Source organism: Mustelus asterias, chromosome 10 (assembly GCF_964213995.1).
Source record: "Mustelus asterias chromosome 10, sMusAst1.hap1.1, whole genome shotgun sequence".
Taxonomy (NCBI): domain Eukaryota; kingdom Metazoa; phylum Chordata; class Chondrichthyes; order Carcharhiniformes; family Triakidae; genus Mustelus; species Mustelus asterias.
The window spans coordinates 85,404,580-85,425,912 of NC_135810.1; the positions used below are offsets into that span (position 1 = coordinate 85,404,580).

The 21,333-nt window shown below is 43.7% G+C and overlaps 1 protein-coding gene across 1 annotated transcript in view; it reads right to left on the reverse strand.

The window, feature by feature from the left end:
• Positions 1 to 10,825, reverse strand: part of gjb8 (gap junction protein beta 8) — a 34,398-nt gene extending 23,573 nt beyond the window's left edge. The window contains exon 1 of the mRNA XM_078222834.1: positions 10,740 to 10,825. The gene's annotated coding sequence lies outside the window, so the exon portion shown is untranslated. The remainder of the gene's footprint in view (positions 1 to 10,739) is intronic.
• Between the last annotated feature and the right edge of the window lie 10,508 nt (positions 10,826 to 21,333).

Below are 21,333 nucleotides of genomic sequence, written 5' to 3' on the forward strand. Positions count from 1 at the left end.
TGAGGGTTCAACTCATTTGAATCTCATTGGCAAATGACAGGCAGAATTACTGCCTTGGATTGTGCAGTGGTTGAAGCTGTCAACAGTATAATCCCATGAGCCTAGACATTGCAGGACCACATCCTAATGATCACAGTAAAATCATTGCCAAAATACACTTTACTATTAAGGTCAAAATTACTGGCTGCTCTTAAAGAAGCTTTTGGAGGCATAAGCTTATTTGGGCTTTCTGTTGTGATGAACTGATGTTGGCCCAATGCTAATGAAGGAAAATGAGAATTAATGCATTGGTTATTACTACATCAGTTAAATGCTCTTGACTCTTTCTCATGGGATTTCCTGTGCCCAGCTGTTTCGCTGCCAGCACTGGTTGTCATGAACGAAAGTGGCAATGTCACAGCACCATAGGATCCCAGCGCTTACCATTTTCTATAACATTGTTCAAAGTAGCACAACTTGGTCATTATGGAAAGGAGGTTGCTCATCAACTCCATAACCAAAGCTGAGAGGACCAACAACAGCCCTGCCTCATATCACCATTTAGGGAGATATTTGGATCATAGATTCCATCAGGACAGAGTGATGCCCAGTGGTTAGCATGGAACGTATTATTCTGCTGTGGAAAGCAAGATATATTCCAGCCCCTTGTAAAGTCACAGAAGACATTATGGCCTAAGAAACTGTACCCAGATAACAACCATGGCAGGGTTTCTTTTTTGATTAATTTGCTGTTATGCAATACGTTAAAGATTCTGAAACTATTAGAAAATCCTTATCGATTCAAAATGGAATTGGGCAACAGTGAATCAGGAGGAATGATCAGAACAAAGTCAACTTTTGGAGGTCAAAGCATAGGTTTATATGGACATTGGCCTTCAAATGTCTTTCAAGAAGCAGCCACTGAGTTTGGGGGTGGCATGATAGCACAGTGGTTAGCACTGCTGCTTCACTGCCAGGGACCCGGGTTCGATTCCCGGCTTGGGTCACTGTGTGGAGTTTGCACATTCTCCCCGTGTCTGCGTGGGTTTGCTCCGGGTGCTCCGGTTTCCTCCCACATTCTGAAAGACATGCTGGTTAGGTGCATTGACCTGAACAGGCACCGGACTGTGGCGACGAGGGGAATTTCACAGCAACTTCATTGCAGTGTTAATGTAAGCCTTACTTGTGACTAATAAATAAATAAACTTTAAAAACTTTGACTTTTATGGGCAGGTCGTACTTGGCTAGATATAATAGGGAGATCTGGGACAGTGATAGTTACAAAGCCACATCATAATTGAATAAATTGGGCCAGAAATCCAATCACGCATAACACAATGCAATGGGCAGGACAAGCATGGCAAGTATCTGTTCACATGATCCCACAGACCATGTAAAATTGATGCTGACAGCTGACTACAATGACTTAGCTTTGCAGCCAGTGCCACTGCACTACTCATTGCCTTTGTAGCTGCTTGTAGAGGTGGGAAATCTACCTTCACTGACACCACTTAAAGCTAGCCAGCACCTTTTAAAAGGAAGGTGCACTCTAGCTGCAGGCAGGATGGAATGCTTTTGAGCAAACAAGTGCTTGCAAGAACAACATATTGGCCCTCCTGTTCTCCGTTGCTGCACTGGTGGTCCCGAATAGAGGCAGGTACCTGTTCCACCAGGGAGAAAAACTTCCAGGCAACACCTCCACCACCAGAGGGAGGAAGTTAATGCCAGTGAATTGAGATCTGAGAACATTTTTGAAATGCGGAAAAAGTTCAATAATCTCATCAGAGTTGTGAAGGTATGAATCCTACACACCCTGCATGACTTCACACTAAATACTATCCACTTCCTCTTTCATTTCAGCTTCTGAAAATATGGACAACCCTCTTCCACTTCAGGAAGAGAAGGACAGCCTTCTTAAAGATCCAGCATCACCAGAACTAACCCTAGAAAACACCAGCTCAGACTGGCACCCTATCTATGCTAAATAAGGGGCCTACATGTGGTCAATCAATGGCCACAAGTGTACAGGACCAAGGGATAGAATACCATGAATGCCAGGTTGCCGGGGGCGCAATTACATACCAGCTTTAATGCAGAGGACTCAGTGCAGATTTTGAGGTCCTAGGCAACCCAAAAATGATTGATGGGCATATACTTTGAAATGCCAAGTTCACCTGGCAGCCTGTCAGCAAGCTTGCGCACATTGCCCATAGTATGAAGAAATCCAGCTCCAACTAATGATGGTCTTTATATAGAGCACAGAAACCATTGTGTCCAACACGTAGAAAGTGTCCAGTTGGCATAGTGACACCTACTATGCCAACTGGGAGAATCAGTGGAAGCTCATCTGACTGATCCTGGAGACCAATTTTGACAGAGACTTCCACAGAATCAAATCACTCCTATATTCCTATTGTGCACAGAGATTTTTGGTCTCTCAGAGAATCAAGGGATATGGAACGGGGTGGGGGGAGTGGAGTTGAAGCCAAAGATCAACTGTGACCATAGAATCCTGACAGTACAGAAGGAGGCCCCATTTGGCCCATCAAGTCTGTACCGACTACAATCCCACCCAGGCTCTATTCCCGTAACCCCACACATTTACCATGCTAATCCCCCTGACACTAGGGTAAATTTAGCATGGCCAATCAACCTAACCCACATATCTTTGGACTGTGGGAGGAAACTGGAGAATCCAGAGGAAACCCACGCAGACACGGAGAAAAAGTGCAAACTCCCACACAGACAGTGACCCAAGGCCAGAATTGAACCTGAGACCCTGGCACTGTGAGGCAGCAGTGCTAACTACTGTGCCACCGTGTCACCCATATCATACCGAATAATGGAGCAGGTTATTTTGGAGCTGTACAAAACTTTGGTTAGGCCACAGCTGGAGTATTGTGTGCAGTTCTGGTCTCCACATTATAGGAAGAATGTGATTGCACTGGAAAGGTGCAGAGGAGATTCACCAGGATGTTGCCTGGGCTGGAACACTTAAGTTATGAAGAGAGTCTGGATAGGCTTGGATTGTTTTCTTTAGAGCAGAGAAGGCTGAGGGGGCATCTGACTGAGACGTATAAGATTATAAGAAGTATGGACGGAGTGGATAAAAAGCAGATGCTCCCCTTAGTTGAAGAGTCAATAATGAAGGGGCATAATTTTAAAGTGAAGGGCAGGAGATTTAGAGGGGATTTGAGGAAAATGTTTTTTCACCAGAGGGTGGTGGGAGGGAGTCTGGAATGCACTGCCTGAGATAGTAGCGGAGGTGGGAAACCTCACAACCTTTCAAATGTATGTGGATGAGCACTTGAAACGTCATAACATTCAAGGCTATGGGCCAAGTGCTGGAAAGTGGGATTAGTGCAGATTTAGTGTAGTTTTGTCAGTGCAGACTCGATAGGCCGATGGGCCTCTTTTGTACTTATGACTCTATGATTCGAAGGGCTGAATACCTCCTGCTCCTATTTTTTTATGATCTTATGATCAAGGTAGAAACTAGGATTTTAAAAAGCCCAGAGGTTAACCAGCTACTGAAAAGGAAAAAGCAAGTATCCTGTACTGATTGGATGAGCTCTTTAAATCGGACTGCTGCAAGGTGCTACATGCCACAAGTTGTTTAGCAAGTCTGACATGTGACAAATCAGAGGCTGGAGCAGTCCAATTTCACAAAAGATGTAAGGACTTAAATATTTTAATGAGACCTTTTAATGCTTCCAGTACATGTCCTGGAAACCGGTGGGGGAGCACAGTCCAGAATGGTCGGCAATTTGCTTCTGTGCAAAATGAGAACCTGCCATTTTGAACCCTTTCTGTCTATAAAATAGGTGCAGCACGATTGAATTTCTAGACAATTGAATTTTATCTGATCTCTCTACTGAGCACACTATTTTTGTTTATTAGTGAATTTTCCCATTAACTTTGGGTGCTTAACTCACCTTTCTGCTACCCCTGTGTTAAGGCACAAGTGATCTTGTTTGATTCATGGGAAAGAAATTTCACAGTCATGATCAAAGCTTCTCATCAGGTGAATGCACTTCATGGTGACATCAGCAAAAGCTCTTTTTATGTGTCCTGTAATATCCCAGACTCAGTTGGAAATTAATCTTATTAGTTAACAAAAGACATGTTCTGAAAATCTGCATTTGGCAGACCAGGAGGGCTCAATTACAGTGGAGCTGAAAACAAAGCTGCTTTTTAACATGTGGAATGAATGCAAGCATAGTACTACATCCAAATGTTAAATGGGTCATACTAAAGACTTCTGTGATTTACTGAACAAATATTTAACTAAGCATTTGTTCTCTTTGCCACAACTTCCACAAAACAACGTTCTTGGTCTTTTTGAATAAGTCTTAAGTCTTTAATTTTTCATGTGGTAAGAAGCCAAACCTAACAGTTACATTTGGATTTTGTTAAATTTTGTAATTCAAATCTAACTGCTCCACACTTAAAGCTGTACCCTTTGGTTCACATACTAGCACGGCATTGAAATTCCTTTATGAATTTTGCCTGACTTCCAAAATTGCTCCAAAACATCTGGACAACTGCTTTAATCTTACATTAAGTGTATGTACAGAACTTATCTCTCTCCAGGTGCCATGCCCTATGAGGGCATTGGCAACCATGGACTTCCATGTGTGTTCCATGGTTATGCTTGGCAAGGTACTGCAGTGGTTTGCTATTTTCTTCTGCAGGATCTGGCTGACCAGGAGCCTCTCCTTCCCTTACTGCCTGCTATAGGCATTTGGAAGGATTCGCCGGTTGATAATCAACCTGTTTGGTCTCACCATGAACCATGTTTGGTCTCTTCCATGACCACCAATCCCCAGAGTGGGACATGAACCTGCAGCTTCTGGATCACATGTAGGGACACAACCCACTGCACCATAAAATCTCCACTGATCTTCTAATGCAAAGCAAATAAAAGGTTGAAATTTACTCCAGTGTGAGTAATTTATGATAAACAGCATTAATTTTCCAAATTTTAAATACACTAACTACAAATCAATTAGTTTCATTCATGGCATGAAATAATAACATGAAAAAGAGCTTTTAATTTGCTAGATATAGCCATTAGAATCTCCAAATAATAGCACAATCTTAAACAGGTTAGTTACCTTGTTTGTAGAAATATTTTACTTCTTAGTAGAGAGCTAAATGCTTCGTGAGAAGCTATTTATTTCACAACATTAGTGACACTTCTCGCTGTACCACATTAATCATATCCAAGTAATTAGATACTATGCTCTGACTGATGTTTATAACCATATAATATACTCAGAATTGCAAGCAGGAAGAAAGTGTGATTAAATTCCTTATGACCTAATTAAGAGACCACAGAATCCTGATACCAAATTTTATAACAAAAAGCTGAGAAACACCCACATGTTAATATCTTATTAATTACATTGTTAACCAGGTGAAAGGTATTTTTACACCAATAAATGGGGAAAGCTCAAAAGAATATAAATGGGGAAAGCTGGGACACTGGGAGGTGGGATTGGTGTTGACTGTGAACTAAGTGAATAAACTCGCTTTCATAAAACATAGAACAGTACAGCACAGAACAGGCCCTTCGGCCCACGATGTTGTGCCGAGCTTTATCTGAAACCAAGATCAAGCTATCCCACTCCCTATCATCCTGGTGTGCTCCATGTGCCTATCCAATAAACGCTTAAATGTTCCTAAAGTGTCTGACTCCACTATCACTGCAGGCAGTCCATTCCACACCCTAACCACTCTCTGCGTAAAGAACCTACCTCTGATATCCTTCCTATATCTCCCATCATGAGCCCTATAGTTATGCCCCCTTGTAATAGCTCCATCCACTCGAGGAAATAGTCTTTGAACGTTCACTCTATCTATCCCCTTCATCATTTTATAAACCTCTATTAAGTCTCCCCTCAGCCTCCTCCGCTCCAGAGAGAACAGCCCTAGCTCCCTCAACCTTTCCTCATAAGACCTACCCTCCAAACCAGGCAGCATCCTGGTAAATCTCCCCTGAACTCTTTCCAGTGCTTCCGCATACTTCTTATAGTGAGGTGACCGGAACTGCACACAATATTCCAAATGTGGTCTCACCAAGGTCCTGTACAGTTGCAGCATAACCCCACGGCTCTTAAACTCCAACCCCCTGTTAATAAAAGCTAACACACTATAGGTCTTCTTCACAGCTCTATCCACTTGAGTGGCAACCTTTTGAGATCTGTGGATATGGACCCCAAGATCTCTCTGTTCCTCCACAGTCTTCAGAACCCTACCTTTGACCCTGTAATCCACATTTAAATTAGTCCTACCAAAATGAATCACCTCACATTTATCAGGGTTAAACTCCATTTGCCATTTTTCAGCCCAGCTTTGCATCCTATCTATGTCTCTTTGCAGCCTACAACAGCCCTCCACTTCATCCACTACTCCACCAATCTTGGTGTCATCAGCAAATTTACTGATCCACCCTTCAGCCCCCTCCTCTAAGTCATTAATAAAAATCACAAAGAGCAGAGGACCAAGCACTGATCCCTGTGGCACTCTGCTAGCAACCTGCCTCCAGTCCGAAAATTTTCCATCCACCACCACCCTCTGTCTTCGATCAGATAGCCAGTTACCTATCCAATCGGCCAACTTTCCCTCTATTCCACACCTCCTTACTTTCATCATAAGCCAACCATTGGGGACCTTATCAAACGCCTTACTAAAATCCATGTATATGACATCAACTGCCCTACCTTCATCAACACACTTAGTTTCCCACCTCAAAAAATTCAATCAAATTTGTGAGGCACGACTTGCCCTTCACGAATCCGTGCTGACTATCCCGGATTAATCCGCGTCTTTCTAAATGGTCGTAAATCCCATCCCTCAGGACCTTTTCCATCAATTTACCAACCACCGAAGTAAGACTAACCGGTCTATAATTACCAGGGTAATTTCTATTCCCTTTCTTAAACAGAGGAACAACATTCGCCACTCTCCAGTCCTCTGGCACCATCCCCGTGGACAGTGAGGACCCAAAGATCAAAGCCAAAGGCTCTGCAATCTCATCCCTTGCCTCCCAAAGAATCCTAGGATATATTTCATCAGGCCCAGGGGACTTATCGACCTTCAGTTTATTCAAAATTGCCAGGACATCCTCCCTCCGAACAACTATTTCCTCCAGCCTATTAGCCTGTAACACCTTCTCTTCCTCAAAAACATGGCCCCTCTCTTTGGTGAACACTGAAGAAAAGTATTCATTCATCACCTCGCCTATCTCTACTGACTCCATACACAAGTTCCCACTACTGTCCTTGACCGGCCCTAACCTCACCCTGGTCATTCTTTTATTCCTCACATAAGAGTAAAAAGCCTTGGGGTTTTCCTTGATCCGACCCACCAAGGACTTCTCATGTCCCCTCCTAGCACTCCTAAGCCCCTTTTTCAGCTCATTCCTTGCTAACTTGTAACCCTCAATCGAGCCATCTGAACCTTGTTTCCTCATCCCTACATAAGCCTCCCTCTTCCTTTTCACAAGACATTCCACCTGTTTCGTGAACCATGGTTCCCTCACTCGGCCATTTCCTCCCTGCCTGACAGGGACATACCTATCAAGGACACCCAGTATTTGTTCCTTGAAAAAGTTCCACTTTTCATTAGTGCCTTTCCCTGACAGTTTCTGTTCCCATCTTATGCCCCCTAATTCTTGCCTAATCGCATCATAATTACCTCTCCCCCAATTGTAAACCTTGCCCTGCCGTACGGCCCTATCCCTCTCCATTGCAATAACAAAAGACACCGAATTGTGGTCACTATCTCCAAAGTCCTCTCCCACAACCAAATCTAACACTTGGCCATCAAAGAAAGCAGCTGTGTCTTAGTTTTAACTCCACCAATCAGTATGGATCTGATTAACTTCACATATTGAGAAATGAATCCAGGAAGGAACAAATGAATAAATAACCAGGATTGATGTTTAGTTAACTTTGGGCACAGGGGACAGGGCGTCCCACGAGGTGATGGGATCCGGAGTGCTAATCTGCTTCCTTTTCTTTCCTTTTCTTGCCACCCCTCTGCCTCATCCTGAAGACATTGTGGGTTGATTTTACCATCGCGTGGTGTCTGTTTCCAGGCACAAAAATTGGTAAAGTCGGGCGTGGGCGAGTAGCGCGATTCGCACTCGCCTACGCCTGACTTTACCTAAGGTCCATAAAATGGCCGTGATCGGGACCATGCCTGGAACGGGCGCGACGGCCATTTAAATACATTTGCATGCATTTAAATTGACTTAATAGGCTGCATGCCCAACTTTACCAGCACTTCGCTCTTTACCACCACGTTCGCCCATCCAGAATCGGCGCAAAACAGGCATGCTCCATAAAAGTCCAATTTGGGCGCTCCAGTTAGTGAGGAGGTAAGTGCCAAACGTCCGACGGCTCTCTGTTTGATATCGTTGAGGGGGGGCGATGGTGGGTCTCTGCTTGAGATCGATGGGGGGGGGAAATGGATTCGCTGCCACTCTGTTTGATATCAGTGGAGGTGAAAGAGGGTCCACTGCCACTCTGATTGATATCAGTGGGAGTGAAAGAGGGTCTGCTGCCACCTTGCCTGTGATCAGTGGCGGGGAAGAGGGGTCCACTGCCATTCTGCCTGAGACCGGTGTGGGGGGGAGGGGGGGGGGGGGGGGGGAGGAGGAGGGAGGGAGGGGCCTGTGATCGGTCTGTGCGGTGGGGGTGTGGGGGGGATAAGGGGGGGTCAGTAATGTTGTGGGGCTGGGGCAATGTCTGTGGGGGCCAGGGAGAGACATTATCCAGCCCAGGAGAGATGTGACAGGAGAGCAGCATTCTATCATTTTTTTTGTGCATGCGCAGTTGGAGGCGCCGATTGGAGCTACAGGATTTCGGGCGCGTTAAACCCTGCCCACAGGCTTCTGCAGTGCGATTCAGACACGCTGACATTTATTGCAGGCAGAGTGTGTATGGGGGCGCCTCAGAACCGGTCTAAAAGTCGGATCTGGAACACCCCCAGTTTCAGGTCCGCCCAGCACTTAGAATCAAAATCGTAAAATAGGACCCCGTGACCCAAAGTGTGGTGCAGCTTAGTGGACAAGTTGTTGACACTCTGAATGATTGGGAGCAAACTCCTCTCCGTCATTAAGGTCAATGCTGCTGCGCTTCGAGGAGAGCGTCAGAGAGTCTAAGAAGCATTTTCTTTGTCCTCCCTTGGCATGTGAGAATTGGGAATAGGGGGCTTGCAGGGGAGATGGCTTTTTCATCCATTCAGACAGTGTTGAGTCCATGAAAGTTGATTTTGCAGCCCATCCACCGTCTGAAACATTCACTTTCTTCATTATTAATGCAACATGATTATGAACATACGAACAAGGAACAGGAGTAGGCCATTCAGCCCCTTGAGCCTGTTTCATCATTTAATAAAATCATGGCTGATCTGATTGTAATTTATACAATTATAAGATGCATTACAGCAACCTTTCAAGCTTCTTGGGCAGAGTCTCCTAAATCAAGGACCTTTACCATCCAGAAGAACAAATGCAGCAGATGGATGAGAACACCAATGCTTCCACATTTCCCTCCAAGCCACACACCATTCTGACTTGAAAATGTATTGTTGTTACTTTATCATCGCTCGGTCAAAGTCCTGGAACTCCCTCCCTAATAGCAGTATGGAAGAATCTTCACAATAAGGGCTACAGCAGTTCAAGAAGGCAGCTGACCACCACCTTCTCAAGGCAATTAAGGATGAGTAATAAATTCTGGCTTTATCAGCATTTTCTGAATCCATGAATGAATAAATACATTTTTAAAAAAGATGCATCTAGTTTTAATGGTCAAGGTTTATCTTGTAACCAGAACCTTGATCAAAATCAAAAATGCAGTGGGGATCCTGTTCTAAGTATTTTCCACATTAAATGAGGGTTGCACAAATCAGGAACACGTTGTCATAAAAAATCCCAGGTATTTTGGAAAATTAATAGACCTCCTGACCCAGTCATTCCTCATGAGCCCCGTGCCATGGGCAGAACCCTGTAAAATCAGCTCTGTAAATGTTACTACATGATCATAGAATCATAGAATCATAGAATGCCTACAGTACAGAAAGAGGCCATTCGGCCCATCGAGTCTGCGCTGACCACAATCCCACCCAGGCCCTACCCCTTTATCCCGACATATTTTACCCACTAATCCCTCTAACCTACGTATCTCAGGACACTAAGGGGCAATTTTAGCATGGCCAATCAACCTAACCCGCACATTTTTGGACTGCGGAACTGCAAAACACATAATATATCTTTCAAGTCAAATTAATCACACAATGAATTCATTGTATGGTTTATTTATTCAAATTTGCGATTATTCTTTTCGCCATTACTTTTTCTTCTCTTCTGGATCAATATTCTCACGTGCCAGGTGAGCTGTAACAACTTTTCAAATCTGTCACCACAGAGATGCAAGGTTAAAGACAAGACTCTGTATCATGTGTTGATCTTTAACTAGAGATTTTCTTGGTGCAGAACATAGCAGTACTGTGCATTTTTTGTTGGCACCACATAAAGTGAGCTTTATAAAGTACCTCAGCTGTAAAGCACATGAAGACCACACAAACAACCCTGGTCACACCTTTAGATTAATACACTTCCATCATTACAAAATAGGCTAGGAGGCTGAAAATGTTCGAGAACAGATAGTCCGGAGAATGAACCTGGCGCCAGGAAATCTACTCAAAGTTCATCGTAAAGTCACACAAACAGATAAATTGACATAACTCACCTGCCAAATTGATTTCAATCTATCCCAGGCAAGCCTATGAATGTAATGAATGGAATATGAAACTGCAATGCCACTCTATATTGTGTTATTCCAGTCACAATGCTCCGTATTAAGAGGAAGGAAGCTGGAAATGCTTAAATGAGCAATTTTTTCTCCAGAAATGACACAGACACAGAATGATGCAACCTTTATTTCCTGTTCACCATTTTCTGTCCAATCAGACTACTTTTTGTCAGGAACTTAATCTGAAAAAGCACATCTTCAAAACCTAAGATTGCCATGTGATTAAGAATACAATGTATAACATTTCACATACTATTAGAATGTTCAGAGGAGCAGAGTTTACAAAACTAACTTTGCTGCTATCGCAGGGTGAAATTTAAGAAAAAAAATAGTATTAAGATATTATTTAGAATACAGTTTCCAAACACTTGGAAAAAAAGAATCAAAGGGAGATGAGTTTCTGAAATGCTGAATGCATTCATTTGACATCCATCCCCATGCTATTCTAATGGAGATATTAACCCACTGCATTAAGTGGATTATCATCCCCAGCAAAGCAAATGGAAATATAAACAACTGTTTGTACAGTGGCATCACAAGGAGTAATTTCAATGTCTGTATCTTAGAAATTGCTTGCAGCCTAAGAATTACTTAATACAAACATACAAACATGGGAACAGGGAGCAGGAGGAGGCTATTCAGCCCCTCGAGCCTGTTCTACCATTTAATAAGATCTGATAGTAACCTTAAATCTGAATCCTGTCTGCCCCTGATAATCTATCACCCCTTGCTTACCAAGAATCTATCCACCTTTGCCTATCTATTCAAAGACTCTGCTTCCACTGCCTTTTCAGGAAGAGAATTCCAGAGACATATGACCCTCTGAGTGAAAAGACTCGCCTAATCTCCATTTTAAATGGTCAACCCCTTATTTTTAAACAGTGACCCCTCGTTCTAGATTCTACTGGAAGAGGAAGCATCCTCTTCACATCCAACCTGTCAAGACCTTTATCTTATTGATCTTATGTTTCAATCAAATCACCTCTTACTCTTCTAAACTTCAGCAGGTATAAGCCTAGCCTGTCCAATCTTTCCCCATAAGATAACTTATCTGTTCTAGCATTAGTATGATAAACATATTCTGAACTGCTTCCAATGCATTTATATCCTTCCATAAATAAGGCAACTAAAACTGTACACAGTACTCCAAATAGTTTATCAAATGCCTTCTAGAAATCTAAATACAGTACATCCGCTGGTTCCCCTTTATCCACAACACATGCTACTTCTTCAAAGAACTCTAATAAGTGGGTTAAACACTATTTCCCTTTCACAAAACCATGTTGACGCTACCTGAATACTTTGAGCTTATGCAAATGCCTTGCTAAATCTTCTTTAACAATAGCTGCTAACATTTTCCCTATAACAGATGCTAAGCTAACTTTCCTGTAGTTTCCCTGAGGTTTTGAATAGTGGCATAAGGATAATGGTGAATTCCCTTCTAGTCTGTCACACTTTGCATAATATCTGAAATTTTGAAAATTCTTTGTATTTGTTCATTCACGGGATGTGGGCATCAGTGGCAAGGCTATCATTTATTACCATCCTTAATTGCTCTTGAGAAGGTAGAGGTGAACTGCTGCAAACTTTTCCGTAAAAGTACACCTACAGTGCCCTAGGTAGGGAATTCCAGCTCTCACAATTTTGGAACAAATCCCGAGACATTAGTGAGGCGGACTTTGCAGGTTTGACTCAGCTGGGTGCGTATGCATCCAATGCCTTGGCAAACCACCTGGTGGTCCATCCAGTTTTATTCTTATTGTAGATTTTTCATAGCAATTTGATACAACTGAATGGCTCACTAGGCCATTTCAGAGACAATTAAGTGTCAACCTTATTGCTGTGGATTCCATAAATGCAACATATGCAGATCAGCTTCCTACTAAGGATTGTGACAACCTGTAAAAGTGGGTACATCTGTACTCTTCAAACTTCTATACAATGAGGTATATGAAGTTCTAGTTTGAAAAGCTGGTATCAAGGTAGTATTTGATTAGGAAAAGGATGCTTCATGGAAAAGTTAAGTCTGCCCAAGCTGTATTGGTTTTACAGTAAGAAGTTTAACAACACCAGGTTAAAGTCCAACAGGTTTATTTGGTAGTAAAAGCCACACAAGCTTTCAGAGCTCTAAGCCCCTTCTTCAGGTGAGTGGAAATTCTGTTCACAAACAGAGCATATAAAGACACAAACTCAATTTACATGAATAATGGTTGGAATGCGAATACTTACAACTAATCAAGTCTTTAAGAAACAAAAGAACATGAGTGGAGAGAGCATCAAGACAGGCTAAAAAGATGTGTATTGTCTCCAGACAAGACAGCCAGTGAAACTCTGCAGGTCCACGCAACTGTGGGGGTTACAAATAGTGTGACATGAACCCAATATCCCGGTTGAGGCCATCCTCGTGTGTGCGGAACTTGGCTATCAGTTTCTGCTCTGCGCCGTCATGTGTCGCGAAGGCCGCCTTGGAGAACGCTTACCTGAATATCAGAGGCCGAATGCCCGTGACTGCTGAAGTGCTCCCCAACAGGAAGAGAACAGTCTTGCCTGGTGATTGTCGAGCGGTGTTCATTCATCCGTTGTCGCAGCGTCTGCATAGTTTCCCCAATGTACCATGTACACATGAGATTATGTGTCGATGATCCGGCACAGATGCCATAATCTCACGTGAGAACACCATCCACCAGGTACACGGTACATACTCTTGCAACTCGGCCAACGTTGTCTACCTGATACGCTGCAAGAAAGGATGTCCCGAGGCATGGTACATTGGGGAAACTATGCAGACGCTGCGACAACGGATGAATGAACACCGCTCGACAATCACCAGGCAAGACTGTTCTCTTCCTGTTGGGGAGCACTTCAGCGGTCACGGGCATTCGGCCTCTGATATTCGGGTAAGCGTTCTCCAAGGCGGCCTTCGCGACACACGACGGCGCAGAGTCGCTGAGCAGAAACTGATAGTCAAGTTCCGCACACACGAGGACGGCCTCAACCAGGATATTGGGTTCATGTCACACTATTTGTAACCCCCACAGTTGCGTGGACCTGCAGAGTTTCACTGGCTGTCTTGTCTGGAGACAATACACATCTTTTTAGCCTGTCTTGATGCTCTCTCCACTCATGTTCTTTTGTTTCTTAAAGACTTGATTAGTGTAAGTATTCGCATTCCAACCATTATTCATGTAAATTGAGTTTGTGTCTTTATATGCTCTGTTTGTGAACAGAATTTCCACTCACCTGAAGAAGGGGCTTGGAGGTCCGAAAGCTTGTGTGGCTTTTACTACCAAATAAACCTGTTGGACTTTAACCTGGTGTTGTTAAACTTCTTAATGTGTTTACCCCAGTCCAACGCCGGCATCTCCACATCTTGGTTTTACAGTGCAGCCTCTATGTATAATTCAATGCTTGGCTTCAAACCCAATTTCTTTTTTGAAATACTTGGCACAAAATTCTTTGATTCTTCAAGTTTGATATTTGTGACTATCTGACAAGGAAGAAACTAGAGCTAATCCTCAATTTTCTGTAAAATGAGACACTTCCTCTGAATGAATCTTTTGTCACTTTAAAACATTCAATTAAAAAGGATTTCAATTTATTTTATGACTGTGATTGAAAGATATGTGTGAGAAACTTTTAATGTGATTGAACAACAGAGACACACTATGTTTCCATGGCTAAAGAGTGAAGTCCAAACTTTAAAATTCATTATACTGTTTCAAAATTTTAAATTGGTCTTGGTGATTAATGCCAGGGTCTGATCTTTAATTGAACTGGAGGAGAAAGGGATGATTTGTTATAGAAGTCAAGGTTTGCTCTTTAACCACTTTTGTTCACTTGTCTGACTATTTCTTTAACAAAAGCAAAATACTGGGAATCTAAGATTAAAACAGAAACACTGGAAATACTCAGAAGATTAGACAGTATCTGTTTAGAATCTCTACAATGCAGAAGAAGGCCAATCAGCCCATCGGGTCTGCACTGACAACCCATCCCTATTCTGGTAATCCCACATATTTACCCTGCTAATCCCCCTGACACTGTGGTGAACCATCGTTGGTTCCCACCAGGTAGTACTGAGCCAGGGTCTGGCCAGTACTATGAGTCTGTATATATGTTGCTGTTGGGGTTAGGGTTGGGTTGTTCTACATGTTACTGTTGGGGTTAGGGTTGGGCTGTTCTACCTGTATTATAGTTATTATGGTACATCCCAGTCGGGCTCCGCCTCCTGGGAGAGGTATAAAGGTCACTGCTCTGTCTGGGACCCTTCAGTCTGGGATCGTGTATTATATATGGTAGCTCTATTGTAGTAGTCAATAAAAGCCTTTATTTCCTCGAGCATCTCTAGCCTCGTGAGTTATATCGCACATCAATTTTATTGACTACTAATTGAACTCTCGTCATTAAAAAAAAAAGAAAACGATACAGAGAGCATGGAGCAAATGCTTAAACCCGAACGTCTTACGCTGGACCCACATGCGGCGGGCGCCTCCAACACCTTCAACCACTGGTTGAAATGTTTTCAGGATTACCTCGAAGCCTCCGCAGCGGTCACCACAGACGACAACAGACTCCGGGTCCTCCACGCGAGGGTAAGCGACGCTGTATATTTAGCGATCCGTGCGGCCACCGACTACAAAGGGGCCCTCGAGCTTCTTAAGAAGCGCTACATTAAACCACCAAACGAGATGCATGCTCGATATCTCTTAGCCACTCGACGACGGCAGCCCGGCGAAACGACGGAACAGTATGCGTGCGAGCTCCTACAGCTAGCCAGGGGCTGTAACTGCAAAGCAGTGTCGGCAGACCAGAACATGAACGACCTCGCTCGAGATGCATTTGTGGCGGGAATCGGATCGTCTTATATCCGACTTCGACTGTTGGAGCAAGGTAATCTCGATCTCACTAAGTCTATAGAGCTAGCGGATACGCTAGAAATGGCCTCCAAAAGCCTGGTGATGTATCCCGAAGACCACGTGGAGACAGCGTGGCAGGAGCAGCCATTTTGGTCGGCACCGACCGCGAATGACCAGCAGGGGTCGTCATCATCCATCTCAGCGGCCTGCAGTAGCGCTCACGAACCAACGGTGGCGTCGATCATCCTGGACCAGGCAAAGCCTCACAGACTCGACAAGTCCATGATGGACATACAGGTAAACAAACGCACGATTTATTGTTTGTTTGACAGCGGGAGCACGGAGAGCTTTATTCACCCAGACGCCGTGAAGCGGTGTGGCCTCCAGATCCAGCCTGTCAAGCAGACAATTTCGATGGCATCAAGGTCCCGGTCTGTCACCGTGCTAGGGAGTTGCGTGGTAAATCTAACGGTGCAGGGCACGGTTTACGAGAGCTTCAAGCTCCTGGTGTTACCGCACCTTTGCGCGCCAATACTCCTTGGACTAAATTTCATGGTCCACTTGAAGAGTGTAACCCTACAGTACGGTGGGCCACTCCCTCCGCTTTCAGTGGGAGAACAGCAACATATATACAGACTCATAGTACTGGCCAGACCCTGGCTCAGTACTACCTGGTGGGAACCAACGATGGTTCACCACAGACACTAAGCAGCAATTTAGCATGGTCAATCAACCTAACCCACCATCTTTGGAGTGTGGGAGGAAACCGGAGCATCCGGAGGAAATGCACACACAGGGAGGATTTGCAAACTTCACACAGTCACCCAAGGCCGGAATTGAATCTGGGTCCCTGACGTTGCGAGGCAGCAGTACGAACCACTGTATCACCATGCCCCCCATATGGTGAGAGAAAACTTTCATCAGAAGTTTCATCCATCAGAAAGTTAACTGTGTTTCCTCACAGATGCTGTCTGACCTGTTGAGCATTTGCAGTATTTTTTTCTATTTTTATTTCTAATATCTCCTTACGTAGCTCTGAACCAAATTCTGTTTGATACAATTATGGTGAAGTACCTTGGGAGATTTTGTTACATTATAGGTGCGATATAAATAAAAGCTATTGTTGTTTTGTGAAGTGGGTCAATAATTTGGAAGAAGTTGGGTTAAATAAAACCCAGTAAGAGTTTTAACAACACCAGGTTAAAGTCCAACAGGTTTATTTGGTAGCAAATACTATTAGCTTTCGGAGCGCTGCCCCTTCTTACTGTGTTCACCCCAGTCCAACGCTGGCATCTCCACATCTTAAATAAAACCAACAGAGCTGATGTGGATATCACTCCTAATATCAGATTTCTCAAACATAGTGTAGATGAGTAATTGTCACTGGGCGAGTCACAGAGCAGAAGGAAGTAAGATAGCGTGAGAGTGGAAGAGGAACTTGGTGACTTTCAGGAGGTTCTGGAAAAACTTGTTCCAGACTTTAAAGCAGACAATGATATTAGGGAATCATGCTGTAAAGAGAAGTTATCCAATGAGTAATATTTCACATGATGTGTGGCACATGGCTTTTTTAAAAATTCTTTCATGGGATGTGGGCATTACTGTCAATGTCACCATACATTGCCCATCCAGAATTGCCCATCTATTGCAAATTTTCCAAGCCATTTCGCAGGATAGTTAAGAGTTAACCACATTGCTGTGGGTCTGGAGTCATGTGTAAGCCAGACCAGGTAAGAATGACAGATTTCCTTCCCAAAAGTAAGTTAGTGAATCAGATGGGCTATTATGACAATAAATGATAGTTTCAATGTCACCATTACTGAAACTAGCTTTTAATACCAGATTTATTAATCAAATGTAAATTCCACCAGCCGCCAACATGGGATTTGAACACGCGTCCTAGAATTAGCCTGGGCCACTGGATTATTAGCTAGGGACATTATCACTGTGCCACCGTCTCCCCGGTGTGATCCCATCCAAGCCACTCACCTACCTCTTGGAACTACATCACCGTTCCTTCACTGTCACTGAGCCAAAATCCTGGAATTCCCTTCCTAACCACACTGTGGGTGTACCTAGACCACATGGGCTGCAGCGGTTCAAGAAGGCAGCTCACCACCACTTTCTCAAGAGCAACTAGGGATGGGCAATAAATGTTGGCCGAGCCAATGAAGCCCACTTCCCTTGATTGAATAAAAAACGCAGCAGGGTTTAATGCTATCCTCTGTGGCAAAATCAAACAATGATATTGATCAATACTATGCATTCTGAAGTGAATGATAGCTGCAGTAACATCTGCATATATTCCTTCACAGGAAGTCCTCCAGGCCACTTAATACTTGTAGAGTGAAAGCATTTGGTAATGGCCTGCTGACCTTGGGAGACGAAATGAAGAGATCAGTGATTACTAGATCCAGTTTCTCCAGGGCACTGGCATGAATTACTTAAGGATATCAGGTATGCTCTCAATGATTTATAGATATTAGTGATCCCAGTAAGTCTGTTCAGCTAATCACTAGTATTCTGACATGGCTTTCAGTGAGGTAGCTACAAGACTGGCATCTAACCCGACAAAGTGGAAAAGTGTCTCCAATCCTGTCAATTATTGCCCCCTCAATTTACCCTCAATCATCAGCAAGGTGATAGCAAGTGTTATAGTGCTATCTACAGCACTTACTCATCAATAACATGCTTGCAGATGCTCAGTTTGGGTTCTGCCAGGACCTCTCAGCTCCTGACTTCAGTACAGCTTTGGTCCAAACATGAACTAAAGAGCTGAATTGTAGAGGTGAGGTGATAGTGACTGCCCTCAACATCAAGGTAGCATTTGACCAAATGTGGAATCAGGGATACCTAGTCATATTGAACTCAATGGAAATCAGAGGGAAAACTCTTCAATGGTTGGAGTCATACCTATTACAAAGAAAAATGGTTGTAATTGTTGTGGACCGAACATCTCAGCCTGAGGACATCACTGTAGGAGTTCCTTAGAACATGGTCCTAAATCCAAACATCTTCAGTTGCCTCACCAATGGCCTTCCCTCCAAAATAAGATCAGCAGTGGGGATGTTCGCTGATGATTGCATAGCGTTCAGTTTCATTTGCAACTCCTCAGGTAACAAAGCAGTGTGTGCTTGCATCCAGAAAGACTTAGACAACAGTCAAGCTTGGACTGATAAATGAAAAGTAACATTTGCAACACACAAATGCTAGGAGATGACCATTTCTGATGAGAGGGAATCTAACAGCTTTCACTTTGACATTTAATGTTGTCAGGACCTTGTTAGAGCCCGGTGCATGACTTTGTTCTCATCATTGTTCTCATGATTTGGATGGGTTGGCAGTCAGATTTCAGTGATGCATTGAACCATGATGAGCAGGACAACCTTGACATCCAACACCATTATCTTGACTGAAACGCCCCTCATCATCATCGTGAAGGGTTACCATTGATTAGAAACTCACTGGGGCAAGGCACATAAATACTATGGCTACAAGTGCAGGTCAGAAATTGGGAACTCTGCAGTAAATAACTCACCTCCTGACTCATAGAAACATAGAGACTAGAGGCAGGAGTAGACCATTCGGCTCTTCGAGCCTGCTCCGTCATTCATTCATTGAATTTGATGATTGATCATCAAATTCAATATCCTGATCCTGGATTGAAGGAGGTCCGTATCCCTTGATCCCATTAGCCCCAAGAGCTATATCTAACTTCTTCTTGAAATCAGAATAAGTATTGAATTCCACAGATTCACCACTCTCTGGGTAAAAAAAATTCTCCTCACCTCAGTCCTAAAAGATTTACTCCTTATCCTCAAACTATTGACCCCCTACTTCTGCACTCCCCCCACATTGGGTACATTCTTTCTGAGTCTACCTTGTCTAATCCTGTTAGACTCTCCAAAGCCTGTCCGCTATCTACAAGCCTCAAATCAGGAGTATAGTGGGATACTCTCCACTTATCTGTGCCACTTGTTAGGGATGGACAATATATGTTGGCCTTGTCAGTAATGTCCACATCCAATGAACTAATAAAAAAATGCTCCAAGATTCCTATTCACCCTCATGACCAGAGCAGTGGTAAGCTCTCAGGATTGTCACCTCAGGTGCCTTCACAGTGGGGTTTAGTCTACAGACCAGGCCACTGAAATTCTACACCCGAAATTCTACACCATCCGAAGGACTCAATAACCCTGAGTTCTGAGGCTTATTACACTAAGTAACTATCCATATCACAGTCCCTCAGCTAACACTTAGAAGTGTTAGGGAAAAAACTGTGAGGGAACAAAAAATGTTGTAAAGGCAAGGTGATTTTAAAAAATTTGTCATGAAATTTGTTCAAGACTCAGAATTAGGCTTTTTAATTTGTTTTATTTCTACGTTCCAATATTAACTGGAACTGAAATTGGTTTCATGGATTTCTTTCATAATTCATACACATAAATCTAAGCAAATCCATTGAGAAGGGATCCCAGGGTTTTGGGAGGGAGAGGAGAGGGTGAGAGCAGTGGCCTGGGGGATGGCCGCTGATGATGCCACTTTCCAAAATAGCAACGCCGATATGTTTTTTTTCCCCTCAATCATGGTTTTCCACACAGTGTGGTTGACAGGGCTCTCAACCGCGACAATCTCCAGGCCACAGCTCTCACCCCCTCCCCTTCCTCCCAGAACCAGGATAGGGTCCCCATTGTCCTCACTTATCACCCCATCAGCCTCTGCAATCAAAGGATCATTCTCCATCATTTCTGCCAACTCCAGCATGACGCCATTATTCAACACATCTTCCACAGGGACTGTTCTCTCCGGGACACCCTGGTCCACTCCTCTGTCACACCCAACACCTCACCTCTTGCCCACAGCGCCTTCCCATGCAATCATAGAAGGTGCAACACCTGCCCCTTTACCTCCTCCCTGCTCACCATCCCAGGGCCTAATTGCCTCTTTCAGGTGAAGCATCACTACGCATGCACCTCCTTCAATCTGGTCTATTGCATTCGCTGCTCCCAATGTGGTCTACTTTACATTGGACAGACCAAATGCAGACTGGGCGACTGCCTTGCAGTACACCTTTGGTCTGTCCACAAGCAGCACCCATTCCTTCCTGTCGCTTGCTACTTCAGCACACCACCCTGCTCTCCTGCCCATATGTCTGTCCTTGGCCTTTTGCGATGTTCTAGTGAATCCCAACGCAAATTGGAGGAACAGCACCTCATCTTCTGGTTGGCACTTTCCAGTCTTCCAGACTGAACATTGAGTTCAACAAACTTGAGAGCATCAACTCTCCCTTCCACCTTCACCCCATTTCTATTTATTCTATTTCATTTCTTCTTTTCATCTCATTCATCCAATTTTATCACGTTTCATTCTCACTTCCATTTTTCCACTTCTCCATTCTTGCTCTCCATGTTGCATCCAAACCACCCCCTCTTCCTTTCAGGGCAACTGCCTCATTGCTCAGGTAATCCCCTAACAATCTGTACCTCTTCCACCATTCACACATTCCGATCACTTAATGGACACACTTTTAGCACCTTCCTCAGCTTTCTTCATCATCATTTACATTCCCTTTGTTCAATTACAGCCCCCACCCTAATTGTATAAATCCTGTCTGATTTTCTTTGCTCTTAGCTCTGACGAAGGGTCATTCAAACTCAAAACATTGGCTCTATTCT